This window comes from Crinia signifera, chromosome 19 (genome assembly GCF_055691185.1).
Source record: "Crinia signifera chromosome 19, ASM5569118v1, whole genome shotgun sequence".
NCBI classification, from domain to species: domain Eukaryota; kingdom Metazoa; phylum Chordata; class Amphibia; order Anura; family Myobatrachidae; genus Crinia; species Crinia signifera.
This window is the reverse complement of record NC_139226.1, coordinates 141,715,621-141,740,660: the sequence shown is the minus strand read 5'-3', so window position 1 is coordinate 141,740,660 and position 25,040 is coordinate 141,715,621. Positions and strand designations below refer to the sequence as shown.

The 25,040-nt window shown below is 46.3% G+C and overlaps 1 protein-coding gene across 3 annotated transcripts in view; it reads right to left on the bottom strand.

The window, feature by feature from the left end:
• The window catches only part of TMEM218 (transmembrane protein 218), a 97,800-nt gene that overhangs the window by 5,282 nt on the left and 67,478 nt on the right, over positions 1–25,040 (bottom strand). Inside the window, exons 1-2 of one of the 3 annotated variants that reach the window (XM_083163551.1) lie at positions 14,243–14,266; positions 3,555–3,608 (exon numbers count right to left, since the gene is read on the bottom strand). The gene's annotated coding sequence lies outside the window, so the exon portion shown is untranslated. Of the gene's footprint in view, positions 1–3,554; positions 3,609–14,163; positions 14,267–25,040 lie in introns of those variants that run through there. The other 2 variants (XM_083163550.1, XM_083163552.1) reach the window with 2 other exon arrangements.

Genomic DNA, 25,040 nt, shown 5'->3' with positions numbered 1-25,040 from the left:
TGCGTGTGATACATGTATACCATGTATATTATAGTACACTATATCTGTGTGTGATGCATGTATACCATGTATATTATAGTATACTTATCTGTGTGTGATACATGTATACCATGTATATTATAGTATACTTATCTGTGTGTGATACATGTATACCATGTATATTATAGTATACTATATCTGTGTGCGATACATGTATACCATGTATATTATAGTATACTTATCTGCGTGTGATACATGTATAACATGTATATTATAGTATACTATATCTGTGTGTGATACATGTATACCATGTATATTATAGTATACTATATCTGTGTGTGATACATGTATACCATGTATATTATAGTATACTTTATCTGTGTGTGATACATGTATACCATGTATATTATAGTATACTTATCTATGTGTGATACATGTATACCATGTATATTATAGTATACTATATCTGCGTGTGATACATGTATACCATGTATATTATAGTATTCTTATCTGCGTGTGATACATGTATACCATGTATATTATAGTATACTTATCTGTGTGTGATACATGTATACCATGTATATTATAGTATACTATATCTGTGTGTGATACATGTATACCATGTATATTATAGTATACTATATCTGCGTGTGATACATGTATACCATGTATATTATAGTATACTTATCTGTGTGTGATACATGTATACCATGTATATTATAGTATACTATATCTGCGTGCGATACATGTATACCATGTATATTATAGTATTCTTATCTGCGTGTGATACATGTATACCATGTATATTATAGTATACTTATCTATGTGTGATACATGTATACCATGTATATTATAGTATACTATATCTGCGTGCGATACATGTATACCATGTATATTATAGTATTCTTATCTGCGTGTGATACATGTATACCATGTATATTATAGTATACTATATCTGTGTGTGATGCATGTATACCATGTATATTATAGTATACTTATCTGTGTGTGGTACATGTATACCATGTATATTATAGTATACTTATCTGTGTGTGGTACATGTATACCATGTATATTATAGTATACATTTTGACTGTCTGTAAATACCCTGTTTGTTGTATCACTGTCTCCTTTTGTAAAGCGCAACAGAATATGCTGCGCTATATAAGAACCTGTTAATAAATACATACTATATCTATGTGTGGTACATGTATACCATGTATATTATAGTATACTTATCTATGTGTGGTACATGTATACCATGTATATTATAGTATACTATATCTGCATGTGGTAAAAGAACAGGCGGTACTTGTTTCCTAGAACGGCCACAATCGCGGGCATCGTGTAACTTAAAGTTAAGGTACACGATGCCCGCGATGGACCCGATTTCCTTTGAAATCAGGTCCATTTTGCCGGCAAAGGCAAAATCGGGGGCATCGCGTCGGTCACGTGCATTAACATTGCCCCCGACGCGATGCCCGCGATTTTGCCATAGGCTTCAATGTTAAATTAGTTTTAACATTGAAATTGGGAGCATCGCGTCGGTCTTGTGCCATTATAATGGCACAAGATGAGATGGACTTGATTAAGTCCATCTCACATAGGAAACTATGTGAAATGGGCCAATATGACCCATTTCACATTGTATATGGGCCTGTCGTCACCCCACGATTGACGCCAACCCGAAGCGTGGCGAGCGCAGCGAGCCCGCGAGGGGCGGCGGTGCGCGTCCTCCAACCTTTTCATACCCCTACTATCCACGTCGGCGTGGAGCTGAGAATAAAAAGTGTGGCGAGCGCAGCGAGCCACCGAGCCCGAAGCGTGGCGAGTGCAGCGAGCACCGCGAGGGGACGCGTATACCTGTGAAGTTATACGCGTGCGCTCGCCACACTTTATATTCTCAACTCCACGCCGACGTGGATAGTAGGGGTATGAAAAGGTCACAGGACGCGCACTGCTGCGCTCGCCACGCTTCGGGTTGGCGTTAATCGTGGTGTGGCATTAAGGGGGTAAAATTGGGGGTCTGGGGAATATTTAACATTTAATCCAATGTAAAATAGGGTCCCAGTGACCCTATTCACATTTGATTAAATGTAAAAATTGCGTTGATCGCATCGCATGCGATTTGGTCGCATGCGATGCGACCGACGCAATTTTTCCGACACGACCACCCCGATGCAAATCGGTGTGGCCGTGCTAGGAAACAAGTACCGAACAGTCTCTTATATTGTGTACAATGGATCTCATACCAGTTCCATTACTGTAGAATATCAGCATTAATGAATCTGTGCACACATTCCCAGAGGATGCTTAGTCAGAATAAAGTATGAAAGACAACATAGAAAGTGACGGCAGATAAGAACCACATTATCCTTTACGTAACCCCAACCCTATTGGATCCTTTCGTTCTGGTAAGGATATCCTTATGTGTATCCCAGGCATACGTAAAGTGCTCTATGAAATATAATAAGAGATGTCTGCCCCAAAGAGCTTACAGTCTCCAAGGGCCTTATTTTGGTTCATTCTTTCTGACAAAATCCTTCTTAGATGGGCAAAACCATGTGTAACATGTGCAGAGATAATTAGATTTGGGTGGGGTTTTACTTCAAAGTGAGATCTATATTGCAGTGTAAAAATAAAGCAGTCAGTATTTTCCCTGCACAGAAACAAAATAACTCACCCAAATCTAACTCTCTATGCACATGTTACATCTGCCCCCCCTGCAGTGCACATGGTTTTGTCCATCTAAGAAGGATTTTGTCAGAAAGAATGAACCAAAATAAGGCCCCAAGTTATCGGGAGAGATACTATCAGAGAGGGATGCTATTTGACAAGCTGATGGGATGCATGGACACTTCTGGTACATTCTGGTGTATGCCATATACACCGCAGCAGCTACAGCAGCTAATAATGGTTCCGGGATGGGATGTATACAATGATACCAGATACTTTGCCTGCAAGGCTGGCTATGACGTGTGTCCGCCATGCAGCTTTACAGAAAACGTACAAATCTCTTACACATTTTTGCGAGACAGCTCCCTTTTTGGGCACTATCATGTCGCCCCACCAGTGGGAGATGCATTTAAACAGTGGAGCAAGGTGAGCCAGGGGAAGTCCAGCAACTCAGGAGGCACTAAGCACGCCCCCAGAGTGATGGAAATGATGGCATGACAATGCCACGCCTACGTCCTGTGAGGGCACACCCCTCTTCTAGCCACACTCACATATGCTGGGAGGCATGGCTGTAATATCAGAGCTGAAGGTAAAACTATTGGTACTTGTGTAGTTTCACGGCGCCAGTATGGCGCCGTGCGTCTGAGTCCCCTTGCGGGGCTCGCTTCGCTCGCTCACGCTGCGGGCTCGGTGGCTCGCCACGCTATTTAAAATCAACTCCATGCCAACATGGATAGTGGGGGTATGAACTATCCATGTTGGCATGGAGTTAAGTTACCTTTTTTAACATAGTTAGTGGCGAGCGCAGAACCCGGAAGTAGCAAGGCGCCATGCTGACGCCGTGAAACTACACAAGTACCAAACTATTCTTCCCGCGGCTACGGATACAACGCCCCTCTTACCTATTCGATGGCCAATTGGATACACACGGGCCTCAAAGACATTTGTTGTAAAACCTGTAAGAAGACAAAGAAGGATTAGGGTGATAGGTGCAGTAGTAACATAATGGTAAAACATAACCCTCCTAGTCAATAGGACTGGCTGTAAGGTAACATGAACTGGCGTTATGGCTACGTCCCATTCCTGCCAGCCGACCGTACACTGTGTTACATACGCTCTTCTAACATAGGGGCTTATTCTGGTTTACTCACAAAGGCAAATTCACTCTCTAATGGACAAAACCATGTGCACTGCAGGTGGGGCAGATGTAACATGTGCAGAGAGAGTTACATTTGGGTGGGGTTTTACTTCAAACTGATATCTATATTGCAGTGTGTGGGTTTTTGTCTGCTCAAGAGAGGGCAAACATAAGACAGAAAAAGAGCTTTGTGGGCGCACTCTTGTATTTGTAAATGTGAAATTAATTTAAAACTTAACATTTATTTCGATCTTTTAATATAGAGTAACCAAGATTTTGAAAAATATTCAAGGTTTTGCAAAAAAAAAAAAAAAATTTATATGTCCATCAAGAACTTCATTGTTAATATAATTCATAAAATGTCCCTCCTTTTATAATGAGTCCCTTACTATACATTGTAGACAGATGCGTCCTCTATAATAGACAACTAATACAGCATCATGTCAATACAAACTCTCCGGGTATCTCATCAAACTAATTAATCCCTAATAAATAATTTTGGGAGGTGAATGCATACACCCCATATCTGGTAATTCTAACACAACCATTATACAATTCAAGTTGTCAAACTCCTACAAATAAGGCTATCGCGCTACTTTCATACTGTTACTAACTAGCCTTAATAGACTATATTAAACACAGTGGAAAACGGCATTTAACTTCAGCCACAGCTTCAGGCTAATCAGTGACAAGTGCCTCCACATAGGCCAGTAGAGACATCACTCAAAAAAAGCATTATGGTGATTGGACGAACAACGTACAAGAGTCAGGGCAAACTGCCCTCAACCAAGATGGCGCATACTGACGAAGCCGATCCCGGCGAAACACGTGTCTAAACTGACACCCCAGCGACAGCAGCAGCGGCGTTACCTGCACGGAGACCGTCCACACTGCGATCCCCAACCAGCGGTACCTCAGACCTGCCTGGACTCCACGCTCTGACGCCCGGAGGCGTCCCAGGTACCAGTGTCCTCCATCTGCGTCTGGCAGAGGAGTGACACTTCCGTTTTTTCAAAGGAACTGCTACAATTAGATGTGTACACATAATAACTAGTGTCCAAATTGATATTATCAGCAAGTTCCTGCAGTGGCCAGCATCGGAGCTGAGCTACCTTGTGGGGCAGCAGAGTTGCTATATTTCACTGTGACTACTGGATAACCCCTGTCTGCTAATTACAATTGACCATCAGAAATAAGCAGGCAGGCTATGCCTGGTACTGAGGTATTTAACCCCGTGTTGGAACTGAGATACTTTGTGGGACAGCAGTGTTGTAATACCTAATTGTGGATACTGGATAACCCTATTCTGCTAAAAGGAATTGACCACCAGAATTAAGCAGGCAGGCCATACCTGGTACATAGGTACTTAACCCCTTGTTTACCAGAACTAGCAGCCATAATTAATCCTAAATATCATCTATATTAAATAGGCAATTTTGCCTCATTTATCACAAATTGCCAATACTTCCCCTTTCCCATCCTCCCTTCCCATCTTTCTTCTCCCCTCCCCCTCCCTCCTTATGTTTCTTTTCTCCCTCTGTAATGTCATTACTGCAGCAATTTTTGAAGAGATATATATTTAGCTGCAAGTCCCTTGGTGGCCACACAAGTTGGGTATCCAGTCAGCTATCAATGCTCTTATCCGCGGTTAACCAGGCAATTCTCTTTTTTTGGGAAAGGCAAAACCTCAGATAATACCATCATACCTCACTGGAACTGCCTAACACTTCCCGAACTTGGAAGCTAAGCAGTGACGGGCCAGAATAGTATTCTTGTGGGGGACCCCTGAAGAACATCTGGTGTGGTATCAGTCCAGAGGTATCCCTAAGATAATTGCATTGGATACACCTACTGCATGAGCAATACAAGCTGTGAAAATACCAATACACTGTTGCTGGGGTAATCTATATCCCTACGGGTGATTCAAACCTGTAGGTGATTAAAACCATTCATTTTCGCCCATAATCACATTGTCCACATGTCAATGATGATAAGGACGTAGTGCGCTGAATGGAGAGTAAAGTGTGAAAAGTGGAAAGAGCCATCACACAACATTTGATATATTATATGTTGCATACTACTGGTACCCTTTTTCCAACCCCTTTCACTCTCCTTTCCCTATCATTGTTACTAACAATTAGGGATGCCAATCCCGGGGCATTTTTTCAATCCCGGGAATCGGGATTGAAAAATGCTCAATCCCGGGATTCCCGGGATCCCGGGATTGGCATCTCTAATCAGTTTAGGCAAAAAAAATGCTACAAAGAAGCCCAGTCCCCCCCCGCTACAGCCGCCCCGCACATTCATTTACTCACACCGGCGGCCGGGAGCAGGGCAGACAGGGCAGGAGCCATCAGCGGCGGTAGCAGCAACAGCAGAGCTGCCCGGAGGGCGGGCGGCCGACGCTGCCAGGTCCGGTCCAGGTCAGAGATGATTCTGGAGCGGGTATGGGCAGTCCGACCTGCGCAGCGTGATGGTCAGAGGTCACGCTGCGCAGGTCGGACTGCCTATACCCGCTCCAGACTGCAGTCTGGGGATCAGGAACTCCTGGGTAGCGTCTGAGCACTCGCTCAGATGCTGCCCGGCATTAGATATGCGCATGCGCATATAATCCCGAAATCCCGGGATTGGAAGATCCAATCCCGGGATTCAAATCCCGGCGTTTTTTAGGCCAAATCCCGGGATCCCACCGATTGGCCACCCTACTAACAATATATAAAAAATTTTTTTTTTTTGCAAAACCTTGAATATTTTTCAAAATCTTGGTTACTCTATATTAAAAGATCGAAATAAATGTTAAGTTTTAAATTAATTTCACATTTACAAATACAAGAGTGCGCCCACAAAGCTCTTTTTCTGTCTTATGTTTGCCCTCTCTTGAGCAGACAAAAACCCACACACAGTTGTTATACTGAAATCGTGGGCGCACCACCAATCAATGACTATTAGAATTTAAATAAAATAGTCCCTATGTTGGTCATCTTAATGAACTAATAACTAATTTATTCACGTCAGTGCGGCTCCAAACCTTACCCCACATTCCATCTACATTGCAGTGTAAGAATAAAGCAGCCAGTATTTACCCTGCACAGAAACAAAATAACTCACCCAAATCTAACTCTCTCTGCACATGTTACATCTGCCCCACCTGCAGTACACATGGTGGGAATAATCCCCATAATGTAATGCATCCATACATACAGATGGAGCCCTCCTCATATAGCCTGTTAATAGGATTAAGTGAGTAATAGGATTACTATGCTATTCCCCTACTGTATTATTCTATGTATTGTATTGCTGCTGAGAACAATAGGAACAAAGTTGACAGGGGCTCCAACTCTAGGCGCCACATTCCCCTAATCCAATGGACCAGTCAAAAACACAGATCGGCTCCCATTGTTAATAACACGTACGTTAAAGATCCTTAATTTGCTCATCCTGATAATTTTTTGGTCAAATATAACACCGATACCTACACCCAGCTACAGACAGCACTCCTGCATATAACACTGATACCTGCAGACAGGTGGCGCTGATGCGTATAACACTGATACCTGCACACAACTACAGACAGCGCTCCTGTATATAACACCCATACCTGCACAAAGCGCTGACAGGTATAACACCGATACCTGCAGACAGCTACAGACAGCACTGAGGGGTATAACACCAACACCTGCACACAGCTACAGACAGCACTAAGGGGTATAACACCAACACCAGCACCCAGCACTAAGGGGTATAACACCCATACCTGCACCCAGCTACAGACAGCACTGAGGGGTATAACACCAACACCTGCACACAGCTACAGACAGCGCTTCTGCATATAACACTGATACCTGCACACAGCTACAGACAGCGCTCCTGCATATAACACTGATACCTGCACACAGCTACAGACAGCACTGAGGGGTAAAACACCAACACCTGCACACAGCTACAGACAGCGCTCCTGCATATAACACCCATACCTGCACAAAGCGCTGACAGGTATAACACCTACACCCAGCTACAGACAGCACTCCTGCATATAACACTGATACCTGCAGACAGCTACAGGTGGCGCTGATGCGTACAACACTGATACCTGCATACAGTTGCAGACTGCACTGATGGGTATAATACCAACACCTGCACACAGCTACAGGTGGCACTGATTCGTATAACACCTACACCAGCACACAGCTAGACAGTGCCCCTACATATAACACGGATACCTGCACACAGCTACAGGTGGCACTGATGGGTATAACACCAATACCTGCACACAACTACAGACAGCACTCCTGCATATAACACCAATACCTGGACACAGCTACAGGCCGCGCTCCTGCATATAACACCTGCACCCAGCGCTGACGGGTATAACACCAATACCTGCATACAACTACAGACAGCACTCCTGCATATAACACCAACACCTGCACCCAACGCTGATGGGTATAACACTGATACCTGCACACAGCGCTCCTGCGTATAACACTGATACTTGCACACAGCTACAGCCAGCGCTACTGCATAGAACACCAATACCTGCACACAGCTACAGCCAGCGCTCCTGCATATAACACCGATACCTGCACCCAGCTACAGACAGCGCTCCTGCATATAACACCGATACCTGCACACAGCTAGCGCTCCTGCATATAACACCGATACCTGAACACCGCTACCGCATATAACACCGATACCTGCACAAAGCGCTGACAGGTATAACACCTACATCCAGCTACAGACAGCACTCCTGCATAATACACCGATACCTGCAGACAGCTACAGACTGCGCTACCACATATAACACCGATGGTATAGACTGGTATAACACCGGTACCTCCACACAGCGCTGACTGGTATAACACCGATACCTCCACACAGCGCTGACTGGTATAACACCGATACCTGCACACAGCGCTGACTGGTATAACACCGATACCTCCACACAGCGCTGACTGGTATAACACAGATACCTCCACACAGCGCTGACTGGTATAACACCGATACCTCCACACAGCGCTGACTGGTATAACACCGATACCTGCACACAGCGCTGACTGGTATAACACCGATACCTGCACACAGCGCTGACTGGTATAACACCGATACCTCCACACAGCGCTGACTGGTATAACACCGATACCTGCACACAGCGCTGAGGGGTATAACACCGATACCTGCACACAGCGCTGACGGGTATAACACCGATACCTGCACACAGCGCTGACTGGTATAACACCGATACCTCCACACAGCGCTGACTGGTATAACACCGATACCTGCACACAGCGCTGAGGGGTATAACACCGATACCTGCACACAGCGCTGGCTGGTATAACACCGATACCTGCACACAGCGCTGACTGGTATAACACCGATACCTCCACACAGCGCTGACTGGTATAACACCGATACCTGCACACAGCGCTGACTGGTATAACACCGATACCTGCACACAGCGCTGACTGGTATAACACCGATACCTCCACACAGCGCTGACTGGTATAACACCGATACCTCCACACAGCGCTGACTGGTATAACACCGATACCTCCACACAGCGCTGAGGGGTATAACACCGATACCTGCACACAGCGCTGAGGGGTATAACACCGATACCTGCACACAGCACTGAGGGGTATAACACCGATACCTGCACACAGCGCTGAGGGGTATAACACCGATACCTCCACACAGCGCTGACGGGTATAACACCGATACCAGCACACAGCGCTGACTGGTATAACACCGATACCTGCACACAGCGCTGACTGGTATAACACCGATACCTGCACACAGCGCTGACTGGTATAACACCGATACCTGCACACAGCGCTGACTGGTATAACACCGATACCTGCACACAGCGCTGACTGGTATAACACCGATACCTGCACACAGCGCTGACTGGTATAACACCGATACCTCCACACAGCGCTGACTGGTATAACACCGATACCTCCACACAGCGCTGACTGGTATAACACCGATACCTGCACACAGCGCTGAGGGGTATAACACCGATACCTGCACACAGCGCTGAGGGGTATAACACCGATACCTGCACACAGCGCTGAGGGGTATAACACCGATACCTGCACACAGCGCTGAGGGGTATAACACCGATACCTCCACACAGCGCTGACGGGTATAACACCGATACCAGCACACAGCGCTGACTGGTATAACACCGATACCTGCACACAGCGCTGACTGGTATAACACCGATACCTGCACACAGCGCTGACTGGTATAACACCGATACCTGCACACAGCGCTGACTGGTATAACACCGATACCTGCACACAGCGCTGACTGGTATAACACCGATACCTGCACACAGCGCTGACTGGTATAACACCGATACCTGCACACAGCGCTGACTGGTATAACACAGATACCTGCACACAGCGCTGACTGGTATAACACAGATACCTGCACACAGCGCTGACTGGTATAACACCGATACCTGCACACAGCGCTGACTGGTATAACACCGATACCTGCACACAGCGCTGACTGGTATAACACCGATACCTGCACACAGCGCTGACTGGTATAACACCGATACCTGCACACAGCGCTGACTGGTATAACACCGATACCTGCACACAGCGCTGACTGGTATAACACCGATACCTGCACACAGCGCTGACTGGTATAACACCGATACCTCCACACAGCGCTGACTGGTATAACACCGATACCTGCAGACAGCGCTGACGGGTAGAACACCGATACCTGCACACAGCGCTGAGGGGTATAACACCGATACCTGCACACAGTGCTGACTGGTATAACACCGATACCTGCACACAGCGCTGACTGGTATAACACCGATACCTGCACACAGCGCTGACTGGTATAACACCGATACCTGCACACAGCGCTGACTGGTATAACACCGATACCTGCACACAGCGCTGACTGGTATAACACAGATACCTGCACACAGCGCTGAGGGGTATAACACCGATACCTCCACACAGCGCTGACTGGTATAACACCGATACCTGCACACAGCGCTGACTGGTATAACACCGATACCTCCACACAGCGCTGACTGGTATAACACCGATACCTGCACACAGCGCTGACTGGTATAACACCGATACCTCCACACAGCGCTGACTGGTATAACACCGATACCTGCACACAGCGCTGACTGGTATAACACCGATACCTCCACACAGCGCTGACTGGTATAACACCGATACCTCCACACAGCGCTGACTGGTATAACACCGATACCTGCACACAGCGCTGACTGGTATAACACCGATACCTGCACACAGCGCTGACTGGTATAACACCGATACCTGCACACAGCGCTGACTGGTATAACACCGATACCTCCACACAGCGCTGACTGGTATAACACCGATACCTCCACACAGCGCTGACTGGTATAACACCGATACCTGCACACAGCGCTGAGGGGTATAACACCGATACCTGCACACAGCGCTGAGGGGTATAACACCGATACCTGCACACAGCGCTGAGGGGTATAACACCGATACCTGCACACAGCGCTGAGGGGTATAACACCGATACCTCCACACAGCGCTGACGGGTATAACACCGATACCAGCACACAGCGCTGACTGGTATAACACCGATACCTGCACACAGCGCTGACTGGTATAACACCGATACCTGCACACAGCGCTGACTGGTATAACACCGATACCTGCACACAGCGCTGACTGGTATAACACCGATACCTGCACACAGCGCTGACTGGTATAACACCGATACCTGCACACAGCGCTGACTGGTATAACACCGATACCTGCACACAGCGCTGACTGGTATAACACAGATACCTGCACACAGCGCTGACTGGTATAACACAGATACCTGCACACAGCGCTGACTGGTATAACACCGATACCTGCACACAGCGCTGACTGGTATAACACCGATACCTGCACACAGCGCTGACTGGTATAACACCGATACCTGCACACAGCGCTGACTGGTATAACACCGATACCTGCACACAGCGCTGACTGGTATAACACCGATACCTGCACACAGCGCTGACTGGTATAACACCGATACCTCCACACAGCGCTGACTGGTATAACACCGATACCTGCAGACAGCGCTGACGGGTAGAACACCGATACCTGCACACAGCGCTGAGGGGTATAACACCGATACCTGCACACAGTGCTGACTGGTATAACACCGATACCTGCACACAGCGCTGACTGGTATAACACCGATACCTGCACACAGCGCTGACTGGTATAACACCGATACCTGCACACAGCGCTGACTGGTATAACACCGATACCTGCACACAGCGCTGACTGGTATAACACAGATACCTGCACACAGCGCTGAGGGGTATAACACCGATACCTCCACACAGCGCTGACTGGTATAACACCGATACCTGCACACAGCGCTGACTGGTATAACACCGATACCTCCACACAGCGCTGACTGGTATAACACCGATACCTGCACACAGCGCTGACTGGTATAACACCGATACCTCCACACAGCGCTGACTGGTATAACACCGATACCTGCACACAGCGCTGACTGGTATAACACCGATACCTCCACACAGCGCTGACTGGTATAACACCGATACCTCCACACAGCGCTGACTGGTATAACACCGATACCTCCACACAGCACTGACTGGTATAACACCGATACCTCCACACAGCGCTGACGGGTATAACACCGAGGGACTAAGTAAAAACCGGACCCGGATAAGACACCGGAACGCCGGACCAGACATCAAACTCTGCATTCCGGAGCTTATAGTGTCTGGTCCGAGGGGTGTCCCATGCGGGGGGTGTCTTGTCCGGGGGGATGCCTGTGATTGCTCACACCAGGGACATGGGGAAGGGGAGATTACAGCCTCCCCGTGTGGTCTGGACCGTTCCAGTTTTTATTACACCCCCGGACCATGCAGTGAGGCTGTATTCTCCCCCCTCTCCTCTCCCAGGTGACAGGTGCGAGAGCAGCCTCATCAGATGGAGCACCCCCGGACAGGACACCCCCGGACCGGATACTACAAGCTCCGGAATGCAGAGTTTGATGTCCAGTCCGGCATTCCGGTGTCTTATCCGATTCCGGATTTTACCCATACCCTAACACCGATACCTCCACACAGCGCTGACTGGTATAACACAGATACCTGCACACAGCGCTGACTGGTATAACACCGATACCTGCACACAGCACTGACTGGTATAACACCGATACCTCCACACAGCGCTGACGGGTATAACACCGATACCTCCACACAGCGCTGACTGGTATAACACAGATACCTGCACACAGCGCTGACTGGTATAACACCGATACCTCCACACAGCGCTGACGGGTATAACACCTACACCTGGACATAACGCTGATGCATTATAGCACCTATATATGACCTCTGTGTGGTGAGGCAGCAATGCTAACCACTACTCCATCCATGCCGCCCCATGATGGAATCATCAGAGCTTTCATTTCTAAGTGATTCATGAAAACTTTATTTATTGTATATTATAGTATGGTATACATGTATCAATATAGCAATATTATTTTCAGGTGACTTCATTAGAGGAACAGGCAGCCCCCATGTCCCCTTTCCATGTGACTCCCCCATTATACCCGTCCCTTCTCCCTGTGACTTCCCATTATACCCGGCCCCACTTACTGTGCCTCCCACATTATACCCGGCCTCCCTGTCCCCTCTCTCCGTGTCTCCCCCAGTATACCCGGCCCCCCTGTCCCCGCCCTCTCCCCGTGACTCCCCCATTATACCCGGCCTCCCTGTCCCCTCTCTCCGTGACTCCCCCATTATACCCGGCCTCCCTGTCCCCTCTCTCCGTGACTCCCCCAGTATACCCGGCCCCCCTGTCCCCTCGACTCCCCCAGTATACCCGGCCTCCCTGTCCCCTCTCTCCGTGCCTCCCCCATTATACCCGGCCTCCCTGTCCCCTCTCCCCGTGACTCCCTCAGTATACCCGGCCTCCTTGTCCCCTCTCCCCGTGACTCCCTCATTATACCCGGCCTCCCTGTCCCCTCTCTCCGTGACTCCCCCATTATACCCGGCCTCCCTGTCCCCTCTCTCCGTGACTCCCCCAGTATACCCGGCCCCCCTGTCCCCTCGACTCCCCCAGTATACCCGGCCTCCCTGTCCCCTCTCTCCGTGCCTCCCCCATTATACCCGGCCTCCCTGTCCCCTCTCCCCGTGACTCCCTCAGTATACCCGGCCTCCTTGTCCCCTCTCCCCGTGACTCCCTCATTATACCCGGCCTCACTGTCCCCTCTCCCCCAGTATACCCAGCCTCCCTGTCCGCTCTCCCCGTGACTCCCCCAGTATACCCGGCCTCCCTGTTGCTCCCCCAGTATACCTGGCCGCCGTAGTGTGCAGAGTATAGTGGATGAAACAGTGGAGCGTGGAGCGACCTATAACAATGGATGTAACATTACCGCCGCAACCGCTGCACCAATCACATAGCATGTCTCACGGGTCACTCGTGCAGTTATTGGCAGATCCGCGTGTCCTAGCAACACAGCGGTTTGGCGTTACCTGGGAACAGACCAAGCTGCGAACACACTATCTATATAACAGATATAGGTGACGTCATCAGCGTGTATGAGGTCACATCACACAGCTATACACCACAGGGATTACATCTTGTTACATGTACACATGTAAACTGCTGACAATGACTATGCTGATGTAGAAATGACCACATGTTAATATTTGTCTTTTGTATTACATTACAAAAACGTATATTGATATATAGATAGAAGGGAATAAGCCTGGCGAGTGCAGCGAGCCATGCGAGGGCACCCGGTACACTTACACAGTGGCCATGTCGAAATAGACACCAAGGGCCAGATGCACTAAGCTTCAAAAGCGATAAAATGGAGAGTGATAAACTGCCATCCAATCAGCTTCTGCCTGCCATGTCACAGATGGTGTTTGAAAAATGTCAGACAGGAGCTGATTGGCTGGTTGTTTATCACTCTCCATTTTATCACTTTTGAAGCTTAGTGCATCTGGCCCCAAAAGCCACGAAAATTGCATGTTGACCGTGCGGTGTCGACCCTGCCTATGCCGACCTTAAGCAGTGTAGTTGCTGGAATAACGGGAATGGGTGGCTGATTGCGTCTAGAGTTTTGCTGACATATTTGTTGGATAGAAATGAAGGGCCTGATTCTGGTACAATGCCTATATGCTAATATACGCATGTGCAGGGCCGCTGTGCAGACAAGGTGTTCGTACAGGGGGATGGCACATGGGCACCCCCATGGGCACGCGGCCGATTTCTGCCAGGGGCGATCTGTTTGCCCTGTACTCTGAGCTACACTCTGCAAATGTAGGTCAGTCAAAACTTACATTAGCGAACAGGGGAAATCATTAGCTGGTCAGTGATTTTTGCCCCGTACGCTCCTGTGTACAAGGATGTCTATGCTAAACATGCATTGGCATTGCGGCAGGGATGTTCGGGTGGCTGTGGGCAGTGTTAGAGGGCTCGCTAAACAGCAAATTTACGCTGCTTATCAAGTCAATGTAAATCAAGCCCTAAATGTCTGGACATATGCACCTATCCCCTCATACTGTAGTAGGAAGGTCATTCTGCCATGTATACACACACACTACCACTAGATGGAGCTAAATGAACAGATCAGGCTTATACTGTAGTAGGAAGGTCATTCTGCCATGTATACACACACACTACCACTAGATGGAGCTAAATGAACAGATCAGGCTTATACTGTAGTAGGAAGATCATTCTGCCATGTACACACACTACCACTAGATGGAGATAAATGAATATAACAGGCTTATACTGTAGTAGGAAGATCATTCTGCAATGTATACACACTACCACTAGATGGAGATAAATGAATATAACAGGCTTATACTGTAGTAGGAAGATCATTCTGCCATGTACACACACACACACACACACACACACACACACACACACTACCACTAGATGGAGCTAAATGAACAGATCAGGCTTATACTGTAGTAGGAAGGTCATTCTGCCATGTATACACACACACTACCACTAGATGGAGCTAAATGAACAGATCAGGCTTATACTGTAGTAGGAAGGTCATTCTGCCATGTATACACACACACTACCACTAGATGGAGCTAAATGAACAGATCAGGCTTATACTGTAGTAGGAAGATCATTCTGCCATGTACACACACTACCACTAGATGGAGATAAATGAATATAACAGGCTTATACTGTAGTAGGAAGTCATTCTGCCATGTATACACACTACCACTAGATGGAGATAAATGAATATAACAGGCTTATACTGTAGTAGGAAGATCATTCTGCCATGTACACACACACACACACACACACTACCACTAGATGGAGCTAAATGAACAGATCAGGCTTATACTGTAGTAGGAAGATCATTCTGCCATGTATACACACACTACCACTAGATGGAGCTAAATGAACAGATCAGGCTTATACTGTAGTATGAAGTTCATTCTGCCATGTACATATACACACACGCTACCACTAGATGGAGCTAAATGAACATAACAGGCTCATACTGTAGTACAGAGGTTCCCAATCTCTTTCGGATCGCGGCACCCTAGAGTATCCCTAGGCCCCCCAAAAAATATATAAAATTAAGTAGCCTGTGTTTATATGTGTTTCTTAGGTTCAGTTATGTGGTAAAGGGCAGGATTTGCTTCTGATTATACACATATTTTATGATTGGCAGCCACCAGCACTGGTTTTGTCCATAAATAATTGACCATAAATAATTTGAATTGGTCCTGGTCCACCAACCCGTGGCACCCCTGCAAGTGTCCCGAGGCACCCCAGGGAGCCACGGCACACAGTTTGGGAACCACTGCTGTAGTAGGAAGATCATTCTGCCATGTGTACACACTACCACTAGATGGAGTTAAATGAACAGATCAGGCTTATACTGTAGTAGGAAGATCATTCTGCCATGTACATACACTACCACTTGATGGAGCTAAATTAATATAACAGGCTTATACTGTAGTAGGAAGATCATTCTGCCATGTACATACACTACCACTAGATGGAGCTAAATGAATATAACAGGCTTAGGGGCGCATTTATCATTAATGTGCGATGCCGGTGTGGTGACATCGCCGGCCATCGCATTGCGGTTCCTTGTAATACTGCCTGGATGTATCATTTTGAGGGCGCAGGGACAGGGCTCCAAAAGTAGTTTGAGGGCCCCTGTCCTAGAGTATCAGAATTTTTTTTCAAGGCACCCTTAGGCCAGAAGTTTCTTATTCAGAAACTTAGAAAAAAATATTAAATTAAATAAATTATTTTTATATGTCATACTTAGGTTAAATTATGTAGTGATATTGGCAATATTTGTTTCTGTTTGTCCACATATATTATGACTGGCAGCCACCAGCACTGGCTTTGCCTTTTACATTGAAAATAAATAATTTGAATTGATCCTGAACCACCAATCCAACGCACCCCTGCAAGTGTCCTGAGGCACCCCAGGGAGCCTAGGCACACAGTTTGGGAACCACTGGTTTATTAGTAGTGACACTTCTTTTAATATAAAAATTACACACAATTGTATATTAATATATTATGCGTATAACATTTAAATCAATTAGCTATTTTCTCCTCAGGCCTTTAAGACTTTGCGCCATCTAATGCTCCATAATAAAGTACTACTACTGATCTTAGGCCGCATGTTTCCTCCAATAGAACGCGGCTATAGCTGTGGATGACGATAAGTAAAACAAATGATTTGTGCGATTTTGTGACCATCGAGTGCATATTTCATTATTAAAACACTGATGAGAAATATAATTTGTATATTTTCCCCAATATTCTCTCAAGTCAAAGAGGGTTGTTGGCATTTTTTCTGTATTTTCTGCATTTAGAACGTTAATGCATTTACTGTATATAGGGAATATAGTCAATTTCCTAGAATCCCCTGTGTAACTCGGCAAAGCCGTTCGCTGTTGGGGGTGCACATGTGCAGAAATGTGCGATTTCAGCAAGTTTTCTGCCTAAAATTCGCACATTAACAAAAATCCCATTTTATGTAATTTGGCCCTAAATCTAATTTGGGTGTCTTCTGCGTACACCTGAATACCGAATGACTGTGGAGGAGACAGAGAATGATCATGTGTCTGTGTCCGGCCTACCAACACCAGCTGTACACGCCAACCCTAGCCTTATTCACATCTCCTTTGTAGATATTGCTCAGGTGGGACGAGGTTACACAGCTCTCATAGTTCCCATGTTATGCAAGCTGTTATATAGCCTATTACGCTCTGCAGCATTATAGATGGGGTAATCTGCTGAGTGTCCTGACCATCAGTCATTGACACAGTGGGAAAGATCTACAAGTGCTGACCCTTCTCATACTGGAACCATTAGACCTTTATCTGTTTAGCTTTAATGTCAGGAATTTAGCTGATGTGGGGTTTTTGTATATTTTTGTGTCCCCTTTGTGACACTTGCGTTCCGCACCTGTGGCCCTTGATTGGCATGAGATGCTTACAGCTTGACAAAAAGCAGCTGACACGAAGCCAAAGAGAGTTGGCAAACAGCAGAATGCGGCTTACACAGTGAGAAAACATTTCCTTGCTCAATCCTCAGGCCTGCCATTACCTAGACACATTGTGTCGTGCTAGACAAGACGCTGAGCAGTAAAGGAAGTCAGCATTTAAGCAAGGAAGCAACGTGTTTAAATAACTGTAGCTGCAACTTCCAAGTCCCTCAGTCCCATCTGTCATCGAGTTATCTTTCGGTACCACAGCGCTGATCCAGTCACCAGTTGTCATTATGAAATTTGATTTGTAATTTTAAGACTCCCGGCATCTAACAATTATTTTGTATAAACCTAGTAGTAAGTCTGCTTGAAGCAAATGAAAGCTTTAAAAGGTCTGCTAACTTGTGATTGGTCGGTCTGTTTGTTCATGTGTGAGAGAGAAAGAGATGTAGTGTCACTCGCTGCCAATAGATGGCAGTGTTTCATAGACACAGTCAGACACTAGACATGTATATATATACTGTACACTATGGGAGTTTTGGTAAACCTACCTTCGGTTAACATATGTGGTATATGGTCCCGACAGAAGGGATCCCGACAGTCATTAGCCTGACATCGGTATCTCAACTGGCCGGACTCAGACAGCAGGGCAAGCGCCACAAAGCCCCTTGTGGGCTCGCTGCGCTCGCCCCTATTAAAATTGTTATTTTAATAAACCAATGGATACTGTAGTACACTGTATACGTTACCTTATAAACCAATTTGCAGTTACCCATAGCAACTGATACCTTACACAGTGTATATACAATGCAGACCCACGTTCACTTAAGCGTGCAATTCTGACGCACATACGCGTGAGACTCTCAAGGAGCTTTCATACAAAGTATATATCATTATAGCCTTAGGTTTACCATCGATACACTAACTATACCAATCGATAGACAAATTGATTATGATCAAAGCTGATGCTGCGTCTAAGATGCATTTACAATTATAAAGAAATAATACAAGTAAACACTGGTTATATGGAGATCATGGATCCGACCCCGTGTTTGAAATCCAAAGTGGACGCAGATGATTAAAAGATAACAAACAATATAAACTATAGAAGTATGCAGTACAGCTTATACATAAAAAGAAACAGTAATACAAAGAGTACAAATGCAGGTACAGCTAACATATATAAGGAATAACAATTACCGTCAAAGGAAGCAGAGACCACGAACGGATAAGATTCCCCCAGGATCCTGGGAATGTGTTCTGATTAGATCACATCTGGCTGCAGCGATCCCGGGTTTAGGCTTTTAAAGTAAGGGGGTGTGGGGTCAAACTGGATGGTCATTGGATAAAGGAAAGGGGACTGGGCATCTCTTCATTGGCTCTCAACTTCATGGGGACGTCTTCCTGTTCATTAGAGTATTGTCCGAGCCATGCGGTCCTTTGTCTTAAGCATAAGGGAAAACTGGTTTCTACTGGAATTATAGTTCATTGTTCCTTTATTTGGTGTCTTCACATATTGAATGAAGAGATAACGGTACTTGTGTATTAGCACGGCGCCCGATTTTACTACGTATGCAAACGTAGTGAAATCGCATTGCATGCCGTTATGGTATGGCATGCGATGTGATTTTGACACTTATAATGGCATTTAATGTACTATAGCATTAAAGGACATATAATGTAATTTATTAAGCCCCCCCAGTATCGACGTGATCTCGAAGCGTGGCGACCGCAGCGAGCCCCGCGAGGGTCGGCGGTACGCGTCCGACCTTTTCATACCCCCACTATCCACGTCGGCATGGAGTTGATTTTATATAGTGTGGCGAGCACAGCGAGCCACCGAGCCCGAGGGGACGTGTATTATGTTACGTGTATTATGTTACGTGTATTATGCTTGCGCTCGCCACGCTTCAGGCTTGGTGTCTCGCTGCACTGGCCACACTATATAACATCAACTCCACGTGGATAGTGGGGGTATGAAAAGGTCGGTCGGACACATACCGCCGCCGCTCGCCACGCTTCGGGATGACGTGGATAGTGGGGGGGGGGGGCCAAAATAAATTACATTATATGTCATTTCACCATTAAATGGCATTATTCTAGGTTCCATCAGAACCGATATCTCATTGCATCAGATGCCATACAATAATGGCATTGCATGTGATGCGACTTATCGCATCCTATCTTTTTAATGGACATCCACTTGGGGACGTTGCTGAAGGAGCTCACAGCTCCATTACCGATGAGGTCTACAGTTAGAGTTTCTTTTTTAGCCAAAAATGGCACCTTCCCCATGTGTTTCCCACCAAAATGGTGACAATTTCAGTTTTGGACAATAACGTTTTTACCCTACAAAAATTAACAAACAAGCTGTGAAAAATATCTTGAAATAGTGCGCAAGCACGAAACGCGTTGATTGCAGCAAGTTCCGTGAACCGACCAATTCCTCCCCCTCCGCCCGTCATCTAAGATCAAGCTGCGGCAAATGGGTGACGTCACCGCCGGATGCCTGAAAACCGGACTGGAGGAAGACTCGGCTTCACTACAACTGCCGCCGGCTCCTTCCACAGTCCCCAGCCTTCCTCCCCCTACTAGAGGTAGGGACAGCACTAGGCCACGGACATTCTCAATACTCCAAAAGGAGTGTAAACATGTTATAACTCCCGGCTTATTTTTTTATATTTATTTTATTTATCTCTATTTATTTAGTTTTTATATTTATTTATATTTATTTGTACTTCTTACTATCTCTGTCTTTACTAGACTATCCAATCATCCATATTGATACTTAATATTTTTTTCTACAGTCGTTTCTTTTATATTCAATACTTAGATCTGCTTCCATAAATATATATATATATATATATATATATATATATATATATACATATATATATATAGGGCAAGGGGGTCCTGGCACTCGTCTGGAGGGTTCAACTACTTGCGGTGCCACTCCATTTCACAAAGGAAAGATGTAGCAACAAATTTGCAGATGGCACTCACAAGATTAAACGAAGTCTGCACGGCGGCAGCAATAATAGAACAAAACAGAATCAACACAGGCTTGTGTCAACGTTTCGGGCAAAGCCCTTTATCAAGACATGATGCATATATATATGCATATATATATGCATTTATATTTTCCTAAACACATATTTGCGCTCATTCTCCCACAAATGTAGCAATGCATTACATCGATACTGAAAAATAGTTTTTTTTACAAACTGTTATCGATTTTTTTTTTACTTTTAATTTTTAAATTTTTTATTTTATTGAAGCATTAAAGAGTGTTTCGTTACAAATGAGTTATGCATGAAAAGTAACATACACTGTGCAGTAACATGACAAAATATAAGATCAAACCAAAATCTTCATCAATGTGTTGTCATCATTTCTACAATTAGATATACATATATAAAGGAAAAAGAACAAGTAAAGATAACATCAGTACGAGTCCACCATCCGAATAACATCTCTGCCACATGCATGCCCAATCACAATAGTATAATCGCAGAGTCATATTCTAATGCCAGCAAGTAAAATTGGGGGATCTCGCATACACATTCTTGTTTTACTTTTCGTAGTTTAACATCTACGTGGACTCAGATTGGGCCCAAAACATGACGCCGCCGGCAAAAAAAGCACGTCTGTGGGAACACTTTCACCCTCTTCCTCGCCCTGTCACATGCACAGGTAAGGTGCACCTGGGGGAACACTTTCACTCCCTTCCTCGCCCGTCACCTGCACGGGTAAGGTGCACCTGGGGGGAACACTTTCACTCCCTTCCTCGCCCTGTCAACTGCACGGGTAAGATGTACCTGGGGGAACACTTTCACTCCCTTCCTCGTCCTGTCACATGCACAGGTAAGGTGCACCTGGGGGAACACTTTCACTCCCTTCCACACCCCGTCACCTGTACAAGTAAGATGTACCTGGGGGAACACTTTCACTCCCTTCCTCGTCCTGTCACCTGCACAGGTAAGATGTTCTGTTCCTGGAGAAACACTTTCACTCCCTTCCTCGCCCTGTCACCTGCACGGGTAAGATGCACCTGGGGGAACACTTTCACTCCCTTCCTCGTCCTGTCACCTGCACAGGTAAGATGCACCTGGGGGAACACTTTCACTCCCTTCCTCGCCCTGTCATCTGCACAGGTAAGATGTACCTGGAGAAACACTTTCACTCCCTTCCTCGTCCTGTCACCTGCACAGGTAAGGTGCACCTGGGGGAACACTTTCACTCTCTTCCTCGCCCTGTCATCTGCACAGGTAAGATGTACCTGGAGAAACACTCACTCCCTTCCTCGTCCTGTCACCTGCACAGGTAAGATGTACCTGGAGAAACACTTTCACTCCCTTCCTCGTCCTGTCACCTGCACAGGTAAGATGCACCTGGGGGAACACTTTCACTCCCTTCCTCGCCCTGTCAACTGCACGGGTAAGATGTACCTGGGGGAACACTTTCACTCCCTTCCTCGTCCTGTCACATGCACAGGTAAGGTGCACCTGGGGGAACACTTTCACTCCCTTCCACACCCCGTCACCTGTACAAGTAAGATGTACCTGGGGGAACACTTTCACTCCCTTCCTCGTCCTGTCACCTGCACAGGTAAGATGTTCTGTTCCTGGAGAAACACTTTCACTCCCTTCCTCGCCCTGTCACCTGCACGGGTAAGATGCACCTGGGGGAACACTTTCACTCCCTTCCTCGTCCTGTCACCTGCACAGGTAAGATGCACCTGGGGGAACACTTTCACTCCCTTCCTCGCCCTGTCATCTGCACAGGTAAGATGTACCTGGAGAAACACTTTCACTCCCTTCCTCGTCCTGTCACCTGCACGGGTAAGATGTACCTGGAGAAACACTTTCACTCCCTTCCTCGCCCTGTCACCTGCACAGGTAAGATGTACCTGGAGAAACACTTTCACTCCCTTCCTCGTCCTGTCACCTGCACAGGTAAGGTGCACCTGGGGGAACACTTTCACTCTCTTCCTCGCCCTGTCATCTGCACAGGTAAGATGTACCTGGAGAAACACTCACTCCCTTCCTCGTCCTGTCACCTGCACAGGTAAGATGTACCTGGAGAAACACTTTCACTCCCTTCCTCGTCCTGTCACCTGCACAGGTAAGGTGCACCTGGGGGAACACTTTCACTCCCTTCCTTGTCCTGTCACCTGTACAGGTAAGATGTACATGGGGGAACACTTTCACTCCCTTCCTCGTCCTGTCACCTGCACAGGTAAGATGCACCTGGAGAAACACTTTCACTCTCTTCCTCGCCCTGTCATCTGCACAGGTAAGATGTACCTGGAGAAACACTTTCACTCCCTTCCTCGCCCTGTCACCTGCACAGGTAAGATGTACCTGGAGAAACACTTTCACTCCCTTCCTTGTCCTGTCACCTGCACAGGTAAGATGTACCTGGGGGAACACTTTCACTCCCTTCCTTGTCCTGTCACCTGCACAGGTAAGATGCACCTGGAGAAACACTTCCACTCCCTTCCTCGTCCTGTCACCTGCACAGGTAAGATGCACCTGAGGGAACATTTTCCTAATACAGACACTTGTTGACTCCTATCATGGAGAACAAACCTAGTGTAATGTCATACTGCCTGACCCCATCTCCTTGTGCTGGACACACCCACACAAGGAGTCTACAAGTTTTAACTTTGCTGTTTGCCATGGGAAGAATAGCTGTAGGGTCTTTTCATTGCAGAGTCACCATGACTGAATCTTTTGGATTGGTCAGGGTGGATTTGACATTGGGGTCCCAGGGACTTTCCCCAGTGGACTGTTGACATCACAGGGCTGCTAATGATTTGTTTAATTTCCATACAATTTTGAAATACATAAGAGGTCACCATGAATTTTAATAACATGAGATATCCAACCTGCAACAACTCATTATCCCGGTTTAAAAATATGATGAAGGTGCTTTGGAAAAACGGCTTGATAAGAAATGTATTACTAATATGTATTCGTAAATAATTTGCTTTAATCAACAGAAATTCTCGCATGACATCAAAGACATTGAAAGACTCTTGAAGAACAATATGGAGACATCGTTGGGAGTCCAAAAATTGAAGACATCGATGCTATTGTGTCCGTTACCTACAAATGTCCCATTCGCTGGGAGATATTGTGTATAAACACGAGAACCAGTCTACTCCCAAACTGTTCTGACAGGAACACAGTTTGAACTGCACTATTTGTGACTCAGTTCATTGTGAGACAATGAGAAGAGTTTAGAACGAGTTTGTGCTTTTCAGTAACTTTGGAAATTGTTTTGGAAATGTCCCAAGTTGGATGCCATTCCAAGCGGAGCCCGGTAGACGCTGCTGGCGCAACTTAATGTCTAGAACACAACAGCTGTGGAAGACGAGGGCACTCAGTGTTACCATCCTATCTCTGCCACTCCTACTGTGTGACCATATAGAAGCCGCTTATTGCTCGTGCCCCCCACCCTTTATTTCCGCGTTCCGTCTTAATGTTCCTCTCTTCCCCCCTCTGTGTGACAGACAATAAGTCATTGTTACTGCGTGTTCATTGATTGCGTTGGGCCCTTCTCAGACATAGCAGATGGCTGGGTCATCTGGGAAAAATCAAACCATCTCTAGATTTCCACCAAGCAGAAAGTCTTAATATTTTCATTTAATGGGAATTAGAAATTCCTTCGCTTTTCAGTTCTACTTAGTAAGGGAAATTCTCTGCTGTACAAAGGGCGCCCGTCTGTT